This window comes from Ornithorhynchus anatinus, chromosome 8, assembly GCF_004115215.2.
Source record: "Ornithorhynchus anatinus isolate Pmale09 chromosome 8, mOrnAna1.pri.v4, whole genome shotgun sequence".
In the NCBI taxonomy this organism is placed as follows: Eukaryota; Metazoa; Chordata; class Mammalia; order Monotremata; family Ornithorhynchidae; genus Ornithorhynchus; species Ornithorhynchus anatinus.
This window is the reverse complement of record NC_041735.1, coordinates 15,442,984-15,454,597: the sequence shown is the minus strand read 5'-3', so window position 1 is coordinate 15,454,597 and position 11,614 is coordinate 15,442,984. Positions and strand designations below refer to the sequence as shown.

The window sequence follows — 11,614 nt, the reverse complement described above, 5'->3', positions numbered from 1 at the left end:
TTACTATATTCCAGACATTGTACTAAGTGGGGGTTGGTAAGTATTCAATAAATACAACGGATTGACTCCCATTTCCAGAAGGTTGGAAATTCAGAGATAAAACTCTGAACAGATTATAAGGAAAGAGTGTTTTCCCCCAGCACATTCAGGGAGTTTCAATTAAATCAACTCCTGACCCTTCTGGTTTGTGTTATAACAATTGTGGTAATTATTAAGCCCTTACTTAAGCGCTGGGACAGATAAAAAGTAATCATATATTTCATAATTATTGGGAACATTTCATATTTTGAGACTTGAAGAAGAAACAGATATAAAATAAGGGAAAAGTCAACTGGTCAGTAGCAGATTCAGTGATTCTACCACATTTAGACTAATGACTGTTTCAGGGCTGTGTCTTTTCTCTAGTTCTGTGGTTTATTGTTCACGGAGTCATCACAAAAGCTCAGGAAACATGATTATCTCTTCCCATTATAAGAATGAAAGTAGGTTAAGCTCTCATTGGTCTCCCAATAGACTTCTCATGAGCCAAAAAACTAGATTTCATTTGTTTCCCTATTTCAATGCCTGTTGTATTTTGAAAAAGCATGTACCATCTTGCAGGCAACCTCTGTGTCAATGGATTTCTTTGCTTCCAAACATAAAAACAGGAAGTACCGAACGCTACTGGTTTGGTTCTCTCTTTTCTTAAAATGTGTGAAGACCTATTTTTCAGAAGAAGGGAACACTTCTCTGGCTTCAAACAGCTAGATGAAAGTGTGTAGTCAATATGACAACTTTGCGATGATAAGACAAAAAGAATAGCCATCATTCATATTAAGCTTAAACTCAAAAGTGTGGAGGGCAGTTGTCAAAGTGGATGAAGTTAAAAATACAGTTTGAAAAGATGTGGCTGGCCCATGAAACACCAAATCATCTAAAGAGATTTAATTAAATTTTATATTGCTTCGTTGTCACGATGAGGGTCGTGGTGTGATTTTTTTCACATCTGGGAGACAGAGTGACGATACTGCTGTAGCTTTTATACATTTTAAAGTGCTCTGCAAAAGTAAAGGATGGCATAATTTATCACAGTTGAAAATGCATTTTGTTCAGTGACAGTATAATTAGACATTCCTTTCAGCAGACATATTAAATATATACTTATGCATTAAAACTCTGGTGCCATGGCTCAGTTTTGTTGATTTATCTTTATCCTTGACTATTTGGCTGATGATAGCCATAAGACACAGTGATGCCATTGAAAACATGAGAAATGAAAGAAAGGACAGGAGAAAAAAGACATTATTTCCCGATGTTAACTAATTCCAGCAGGAAAAAAATACAGACCCAGTTAGCATTTTATAACCAAATGCAGTTTGCTTCCATTTTCTCCAGCTCAGTAAACATTAATTATGCAGTGATCAAAATAATTTCACATGCATAATGCTGACCTCATTCACTAGAGGGCAACAAAGCCTCAGCTTAAGAAGCCTCCACCTTCTGCTTTCAATGACAGGGAACATTTAATAAGATGCTGCATGGATTTTATAATGAATACCCTATTAATTTTACATAAGTGCAAAGTTACTTCTGAAAAGCCAGTTAGGCTTTTGAATATACATGATCTGGACTTCCCAACAGGTGCCAGGGAGACTCATTCCAGTTACTGTCACCACACAGGCAGTTCATCGGAGGGTGTGTTCATTTGTGTGTGCATTATTGTTTGACTGAAATTATCCTGCTGTGTTCCATTGAATAAAGCCTCCTCGGAAGGGTATACTGCTTTGGCAGATCAAAACATGTGGATTTATCTGCAGATCACAAAGCTACCACTGTTCAAACTACTTACATTGTACTGAATGAAAAGCTTCTCTTCACTTGACTGGGCTTTCTATTTGATCACATTTTTTTTTTCAGCTTTCTCTTCTGGTCTTGCCTTCGTAAACTGCAGATTTTTAAGAGAGTCGGTTCTCCCCTTTACCTGTGCTTCACCAGAACTCCTCCTCTGCAGTTTTCTTGATTTGCTGCAAAATCCAAAACCGGTTGATTTTATCTCTGCCAAGAATCTTAAAACTAATTAGTTTACTGTGAGAGCTTGTATTAACTGTGCTAATTTAATTTTGAAAAGTTCACTCAGCATAATACAATGGGTGGGTGGATCCTCTTCCCATGTTGTAAATAAGAAGTAGCTATTACCGCTATGGTCTGCTGAGAAAGAGGTTATACACTGTAAGAAATTGATTACACAGACTCAACCAATTGAAAAATAATTATTCAAATACATCATTTGTCCAAATATATGTTAAAAAAATTAGCAGACATTTGGAAGAGAAATATACCCTCCATTTCACGATTATCTTTCCTGACATAAGTATATTAATTCCTATGGGTGAAACACTGTTCTAAGCGCTGGGGTTGCTGCAACTTAATCAAGTTGGGCACAGTCCCTGTCCCACATGCTTAAGTAGGATGGCGAACAGGTACTGCAGGCAAAGACTATCTTGCCTCCTTTTGTAATAAATACTTGTTTGTTAAACTAAGATTTTCCTTTAGAGGAAAAGATGTTCTATCAACATTCTAATTTGGTATTTATATTTTTACTTTCAGACACAGGCATGGCCTTTCCTTTGAGAGAGATTCTTTCAAGAGGAGCTTAGATATGTAAAGCTGCTTTGTTTTACTTAGAGAGGGATGGAATAGGAGGTAAAGACATACAGATGTATTTTTCTAATATATAGTTGACAGCCCCTTGGGAAAAAATGCCTAAGGAATGTGTAACCTTGAAACATGTGCCTGCTGTGAGGGGATATTTTCAGGGTGAACCCCATGTCCTTATTTTCTAAGTCCTTAATCATCAGTCTATGCTGTGCCTATTGGAGCTTTTGAAAAATACTAGTGTGGCTCACATTTCCTTTTACATCGATATCTGAGCAGAAACACCTTATACGGTGCACCTAAAATGGCAGCAAAAAGCAGGCCACATACTGCAGGCCTAGTTAGCAGTAAGCATCTCCTCCTCAAAAAGCGTCTGTCCCTTTCCCACTGAAGTATTTAACAACTTCCTGTGAAATGCAACTCATTATACAAAAGCAGAACTAAATAAAAAATACTCCAGAGAGGGAACAGATTGTTAGATATAGATGAGATGTGCAGGCTAATCCTTCACAAGCATTAAATATTTAACATAATCACACCACAGGTGACAAGAAGATGCCTGCATTGTTTAATTAGACTTAATTAAACATAAGGATAAATCTCATACTAATTTGGGTTGAGTTTAAAAATTGATTTCCAAAAATTCCCTTTTCGAAGCACTTTCGCATTCAGTGCAAAGTTATTTTTCTTACGCTAACTAGGGTGTGGTATTTCTATAAGTGTTCTAAAGCCACATGATCATGGATTAGGCCTAATGAATTTACACCTAAGGTTACTGAGAAGCCACAGATGCCTAAGTCAGAGAAATATTATTTCCAAGAACCTGGAGCTTTTAGGGGTTGAACTGAGCTAGCCATCTTGGAGACATCAAATAAATTCTACACTATATGTATACCCTTCTGTAAAGTAAAAATATTCATATCAAGAAGACTCAGTTAACCAGATTTTCCAAGATATCTGTGCTTTCCTGATAGATTTGCAGATCCAGGTACTTTAGTTCTGTATAGACTTGCAGCCTTTATTCATGCCTTCCTCAGTCCTACAGCACTTATATAGATATCTGTAATTTATTTATATGTCTTACTCCCCCCATCTAGACTGTAATAAGCTTGCTGTTGGCAAGAAATGTGCCTGCCAACTCTCTCTGCATTCTCTCAAGCGCTTAATACAGTGCTCTGCACACAGTGATCACTCCCCAATAAATATGATTGATCGCTTGTTACTGGGGAAGCCTTACACAGAACTAAAAATCCATTTTGGCAAAACAGAACTCAGTCACAGATTTCTGTTACCTGGGTAACACATTGACAAATGATGCAGACCAGAAAGTAAAAAAAAAAAAAACCCACCAAAAAACAAACAACAAAAAGAGAAATCCAAGATATCCTTTGAGAGGCTTTCAGAATTCAGTTATAGTGTGAAATCAGTTTTCAGAACAAACTCAAGGTCTATAGATCTGTAGTGCATGTCAAACTTCTCTATGATTGTGAATCTGTACTCTCCACAGAGACCACACCTGACTCCTTGAGCAGCTCCATCATCACTGCTTAGGGTCTACGATCAACATTAAATGGCAAGAAAGTATCACAAATGGCAAAGTCCTAGAACCAAGTCAGTGTCCTAGCTTCAAGGTTATGTTCACCACAGCACAACTTCACTCGGTGAGATATGTAAGGAGAATGGACAACAGCAGGATAGCTGCTGCTGCTGCTGAATGGCCAATGATATTGGAAAACTGAAAGCAAAAAGACCAGAGAAAATTAGCTAAGGGTGCAGTAAAACAACGTTTCTGACAATGCTGTCATCCCACTGAAACCTGGAAGTCAATGCTGCAGGTGGGCAAGTATGGAGCACCGTAAACAAGAAAGGAGCAGGTCTATTAGAGCAGAAGCTCCAAAGGATTGTGAAGCCAGCAGACGAAAGTGAAAATAGTTTCAGGTGCTGCAAGGAACAAACATGACTGAAAAAGGCCCACCTTTGTGTGTGCATATGCAAATGAGGCTGTGGCCTTTTCAGTGACATGTGCCCTTGCCTTGTCTTGTGCTGTTGAGTCATCTCTGACCATAGTGATGCCATGGACACATCTCTCCCAGAACACCCCACCTCCATCTGCCATTGTTCTGGCCATAGAGTTCTCTTGGTAAAAATCCAGAAGTGGTTTACCATTGCCTACTTCTCTGCAGTAAAATTGAGTCTCTGCCCTTGACTCTTTCCCATGCTGCTGCTGCCCAGCATAGGGGAGTCTTGACTTGTAGCAGGTTGCCTTCAACTTGCTAGCCACTGGCCAAGCTAGGAATGGAATGGGTATGCCTCTGCTTGACTCTGCCTCCTGTAGTCAAGACTGGTAGAGTACTGGAAACCCTCCAGTTGTGACCCCGAGAGGGTGACATGTACCCACACGGGTGAATTTTACTGTCAGTGATGATGGATATATGATATTTGTTAATCTCTTACTATGTAGTTTCAAATAAATCAGGTTGGACACAGTCCTGTACCACAGTGTGCTCAGAGTCTAAACAGGAGGCCGAACAGTACTGAATTGCCATTTAACAGTTGAGGAAACTGAGACACAGAGAAGTTAAGTGATTTACTCTAGGTCAAACCTCAGGCAAGTGGTGGATCTGGGATTAGAACCCATGTCCCCAGACTCCTAAGCCTGTGCTCTTTCCACTAGGCTATGCTACTTCTATTTTATATGTGTCAAGGACAGTTCTAAGCTCTGGAATAGATACAAATCAATCAGGTTGGACACAATCCCTGTTCCACATTGGGCTCACAGTCTAAGTAGAAGGGAGAACAGGTTTCTATCAGTACATACCGTTAAGTACAAATATTCAGCACTTATCAATAAGTACAAAGGAAATATATATGTATATACTGTACTGAAATTTTGGGCACCAGAGTATACTGAAGGCATACAGACCTGTAGAGCCTTACTACTTCTTGTTATGGTTGCAAGATCTTGACTACCCACAGACACTTCATCTGACTCCTTGAATACTTCCATCAGCATCATTTATGGGCAGTATTCAACATCAGAGGGCAGGACCAGATCACAGACAACTAAATCCTGGAGTGAAGAAAGTCTCCAAGCACTGAGGCTCTGCTCACCTCAACTGGCTTCAGTGGGGTTGGACATGGGGGAGAAGAGATAACAAGAGGGTATCTGAAGAGCTGCTATATGGATAAGGTGAAATTGGAAAACTGCAAGAAAGGAAGTCAGAGGTAATGTTTGAAGGTTACAGTCAAATAAAAGCTCAGATGATGCTTCAACTTAGTTGAAACCAACAAACAAGAACAGCACAGTGCGCCAAAATCAAGAAGACAGAGGCTTGTTTGAAGCAGATATTTCAAGCAAAAGCTCAGTTAGTGAACATATCCATATCTTCCCTAGTCTGACCCAGGTTTATTCCAGAAAACTGAGCATTTACTGTACATACAACAGAACAAGCAGGTTGCTCTTTGATCATAACTCAACTCCCTTTCATGTCATAACTAGAAAAACTGCAATAATAAATACCCAAGCAAGCAAACACTTCACTTGTTTCATAGATCAAACAATTGTAAATCTGTTCTATCCATTATTTTTGCCCAAATAATTAATTTCATTCTGCAGTTATCTTTGTGGATCGTGGGAAACCACATCTCCTACTGCTAGATCACTCAGGTTTGACATTGTTGGTTGGGCCTGAACAATTCTCCTGAGTAATACCACATAGTGTGGAAGTGGATATTTCTTTAGTTACAAATAGATAGAGGAAGGCAAAAACCTTTATTACTGGGATTCCCTAGGGTACTGGCCTTTAATTTATAATACCATTGAATTTGTGGAGAATAGGCTCTTTCTGTACATGAGCAGAGCATTTTATTGTATTTGCAAACACTCTGAAGCATATGATGCTTTGTGGACAGAACAGGGCTTATTTGAAAAAATGCAAGACTATTCTGGAGAGCAGCTGTCTGGAGGAAAGTCTAATTGTGAGTTGTGTAAATTGGAAGACAGATTGGAATACAAACTCGAGTGCTTAACGTAAAATTTAATACTTTGCTTTTTGATTACAAATTCTATTTTTGTTTAGGTACCCTGGAAATCTGGCTATGTGAGAAACTCTTGAGGTGTTTCATACACGCTATGTGCATCCCTTTATAAAACAACTGGTGGGCCACTGCAAATACAGGCAGTCTAAAGCTATATCTATGAGCTAGCTAGCAAGCAAGCAAGCAAGGAAGCCTTAAAAGAATAACCTGTCCAATCAGCTTTATGACATCAGTTTTGACCTTATGACAATAGAATCCTAAACCTAGATAAGGAACCCAACTTCTTCCCCTTTTCAGGCATCCAATTCTTAGTCTGCAGTTTCTTATCGCCGCTCTCCTTGCCATGAACTCATCCTGTGTTTCCCCATTCCCTAGTGGCTTCTCCTTATGTTCTTTTTTGTTTCTGTTCTTTTTTAATTGTTGCTACGGGCCTACCTGCCCACAAAGCTAGGGGACTGGAGTGAGACTTGGCGACAGAAGGTGGTGGCAGATAAGCAAGGCCAGTGGGCCAGAAAGCCAAAGCAACAGCTCTTCTTGCCCCTTGACTGCCACTAACTACCAAGGGTGCTCCCGGTGGCAAGAACAGTGGTATCTGCAGTCAAAAATAATATAGTAAATAAAAGTTAAGCAGAAACAAAACAGAAAAGAATGAAGGGAGACTGCAGGGGGTTGGGGAGTGAAGCAGCACAGCTTAGTGGGAGTCCAGAGTACCTGGGTTCTAATCCTGGCTCCACCCCATGTCTGTGGCGTGACCTTGGGCAAGTCACTTGACTTCTCTGTGCCTCAGTTACATCATTGTAAAATGGGGATAAAAGTGTGAGCCACTTAGGGGAGACGGTCAGGGACTGTGTCCAACCTGATTAACTTGTATCTACTCCAGCGCTTAGAACAGTGTTTGCCACATAGTAAGCACTTAACAAGTACCATAATAAAAATAATAGTTATTATGATCGCTATTGCTATTTTGTGCTATAAGACTGGGGGCAGGAAAGGCTGGGGCCTGAGGGAGGAGGAAATGAGCTTTGTTGTTCTAGCGGGAAACCTTTCAGGACACAACTGTAGTTTATCTATCACACTAGCTCTGTCACAAATCCACTTTAGCTAACAAAGTCAAATGTAATACAGGATGTGTGCATCTTAGCCACAGTGGGGGAGGATGTTGGAGTTGCTGGCATCACATTCTGAAGAGTAGCCAACGAATACATCATTGAATTGAAAGAGAAAGTGACAGAGGAAGACGAAACCCATACCTGTGAAATGACACCTCCTCACAATAATGATAAGTGTTGATTGAGATATTTCAACATTTGGAAGTTGCCATGATCTTACCTAAGGAGCATGATTACAGCACTGAACGTAGCATAACAATGAAGAAGGGACATGGCCAACAGGTTCAGCTGCTACAGAGAATTCTACAAGGAAAGGAGAATATCTATCTGACTTTTCTTGAACCTAGAAATCAGACAAGACCCAACAAAAAATAGCAGACAGGACTCTTGAGTGGACATCAGTCAGGAGCTCTTCATCAAATACCTCCGTATCATCTCGAAACCTCTAAGAAATCTAACACAACCAGACCCTCCATGAGCCTTTTTTTTGGAAGAAAAAAGTTGGGAGAGGGCTTAAAATGAGTCCATTTGTTTCAGAAACTGCCCTCTTTAAGGTCACCAATGATTCACTTCTTTGCCCAATCCAATGGCTTCTACTCCATCCGAATCCTCCTTGATCTCGTGTAATTGTCCTTGACCTCTTAGCTATATTGGACACTTTGGCTATCTGCTTCTTCTGGAAAAATTAACTAACCTGGGCTTGGAGAGTTTATTGTTTATATGGCTACAACTACTATCTCTTTGCTGATGGTTCCCAAATCTATATTTCCAGCTCTTCTCTCTCTCCTTCTCTGCAGTCTCTCATTCATTCCTGTCGTCAAGACATTTATTCTTGGATGTCCTGCCAACAACGAAAATTTAAAAGGTCCAAAACAGAACCCCTCATACTCCTACCCCCACCCTAACCTCCTGATCTTTCCCATGACTCCTGACTATCTTCCTGTCTCACAAGATCATAACTTTGGCATTATCCTCTATTCGTCTCTCCCAACGAGTTTCATTTCTAATCTGTCACCATATCCAGTCAGCTTCGCCTTCACAACATCGCTTAAATCCACCCTATCCTCTCCATTTAAACTACTACTGCCTTAATCCAAGCACTGTCTTATCCCACCTTGACTACTGCATCAGCCTCTTCGGTGATCTCCCTGCCTCCTGTCTCTCCCCGCTCCAGTCCACACTTAGCTTATGTCAATACAATTGCTATTTGAAATATAAATACATTAATATAGTTACATTTCTCAACTGTAATTTATTGACTTCACAATTCTGGGGTAATTTTGGTACAAGGTATCTAGCTACTGTATAACTGGTTCTGACCCATTTCCATTTAAGGCAATTGTGGCTTAAGGTCGGGAATCAGAGAGAAAATGTGTCAAGTTTAATGATAACTGAAAACTACTTGCAAAGCTCGGGGAGATTAGCTCTAGCTCACAGGTCATAGGGTGGCCATTTTTAAAAACTCAAATCAGGAAAAGAATCAGTGATAGGCAAAACTACTGTGGGGATTTGCTTTGTTTCTGGCATACTGAGGGACTTCTAGGGGCTTCTTGCAAGAAGGCTGCAAAAGTGCACTGGAGAAAGAAGCAATTATGGCCATTTATTTAGCACACTCTCCACCCACCCTACCTATAAAAATAACCAAGAACTCCCGACTTATGAACTCCTATTTGAGTTTTCATTTCTTTTTGAATTTCAGTCTCTTTGTGGTTTGTTCGAGGACTTGAATTCATCTCCCAAATAAATTGCTTTGGAGCTCCCAGAAATACAGATGTTAGAGCAATTGCGTAAAATAGGTTAATGACAAGCACAATGAGTGTCTCTAATGGCAAACTACTTTTTAAGATTTAGAGACAAACTCCACATTTTCTCTCATACAATTGGAAGAAATTGAGGAAGATTGTGTCCCAAAAAACTAAGCGGAGGATCAAATGATGCTAACACTTTTGTACTGCAAAATTTCAGGTGCCTGCACAAAATTCTGGGAATGTCTGCTGTAGTATTTCTGGAACTCAGAAGTATATGGCCTCATTCAGTTGAGTGTACACCCATTCTTGTTGCCTTCCTAGTCCCCCAGGATGGAAGGTAGTGGCTTTGTCACTAAATAAGGGCTAAGAATGCTTCATGATTTGGCTTCATTCAAAGGTGATAGGAACTGATAAATGATAAAAAAAACCTCTGATCAGTTCCTTAGGAATATAATTCCTTTTCTTACTTATTTTGCGTCATTAATTTAGGGACACACAGTACTTTCACTAATATGCCAGAAGGAATTCTTTGTCTAAAACATATAAAACTTGATGTTTTATTCATTCATTCATTGTTGTATTTATTGAGCTCTTATTTTGTGCAGAGCACTGTACTAAATACTTGGGAAATTACAATACAGAAAATAAAGAGAGACAATCCCTCCCCACAGTGAACTCACAGTCTAGAGGGAAACACTTTTACAAATAGTGTGCTCTTTGAATAGAGTACAGCTAAAACATTTAAGATCAAATTGAAAGCAACAAAACTTTCAAAAGCATAACAATAAGTTATAATGTAATTTCCCTTTGCCACTCTGACTTCCTCTGACCTCTGAGGAAGTGCTCTCTCAAAAACAAAGGATTCAGATAGGAGCGCAACCCAAAGCCCACAAAATGGAGACAAACACAGTGACTCTGAGCATTGGGTATCTAAAAGAGGAAAATTAGATGAGCTGGTGCAAGGTTGTATGAAGGAGAGTCGCTAACTGCAGGATGATAAGGTGCTTTTCTCTTTAATGGTGTTTGTTAAGTGCTATTATGTACCATGGGCTGTACTAAGTACTGGGGCAAATGTGAGCTAATCAGATTGGAAAAAGTCCCTGTCCCACATGGGACTTAGAGTCTTAATCCCCATTTTACAGAATCAGTAACTGATGCACATAGAAATCCAAGATCACACTGCAGTCAAGTGGCAGAGCTGGGAATAAAACCCAGGTCTTTCTAACTCCTGGCTGGTGCTTGATCCACTAGGAAACACTTTCCTTCTTTCTTGAAAGAACTGTTAGGAAGCAAACTCTTGCCTAAGGAAGGAGACACAGAATCTTTGTCCAATTTTTTTGGAAAAGTCTAAAGGAAAAAGGTCTAAAGGAAATTTGGAATTTAAAAAATCCATACTTTCTGACCATTCTGCCTTTTCTCTTTTTGAAGATGACTGCAATCACCTATCAATCCAACTGGAAAACTCTACAAATCTTCAATGGCATAGCATAGCCATTTTGACTGCCATAGAAATTGGTACTAACTGTTGATGAATAGGAAAGAAACAAGTGAAAAAGCACTGTTTGACAGTGGCTGGTATCAACCCTCCAGGCATGGCTAGAAATCTAGGAAGTTGCAGAGCTGCCTGGCCTCTAAAACCCTTTTGGCTACCAAAACCATACTATTCAGCTGGGTTATTTTTGCCAATAATGCCAAAATGGTGTGCTTAATAGAAGTGGCAGTCCATAGTCCTAGAGCGCAGTAAATCCATTTAATTTACTGCGTGAGAAGCAGCTTGGCTCAGTGGAAAGGGCCTGGGCTTGGGAGTCAGAGGCCATGGGTTCGAATCCTGGCTCTGCCATTTATCAGCTGTGTGACTGTGAGCAAGTCACCTAACTTCTCTGTGCCTCAGTTACCTCATCTGTAAAATGGGGATTGATTGTGAGCCTCATGTGGGACAACCTGATGACCCTGTATCTACCCCAGCCCTTAGAACAGTGCTCTGCACATAGTAAGCGCTTAACAAATACCAATAATAATGTTGGTATTTGTTAAGCGCTTACTATGTGCCGAGCACTGTTCTAAGCGCTGGGGTAGACATAGGGG

General features: G+C 40.0%; 1 long non-coding RNA gene and 1 other non-coding gene across 2 annotated transcripts in view; both read right to left on the bottom strand.

The window, feature by feature from the left end:
* Positions 1-909: 909 nt before the first annotated feature.
* The window catches only part of LOC114813841, a 32,973-nt gene continuing 22,268 nt past the window's right edge, over positions 910-11,614 (bottom strand). The window contains exons 2-3 of the long non-coding RNA XR_003761602.2: positions 1,829-2,003; positions 910-1,037 (exon numbers count right to left, since the gene is read on the bottom strand). This is a non-coding gene — a long non-coding RNA (uncharacterized LOC114813841). The remainder of the gene's footprint in view (positions 1,038-1,828; positions 2,004-11,614) is intronic.
* LOC114814024 lies at positions 4,882-5,019 on the bottom strand. Its single transcript, XR_003761767.1, has one exon. It is a non-coding gene; the product is annotated as a small nucleolar RNA SNORA7 (small nucleolar RNA).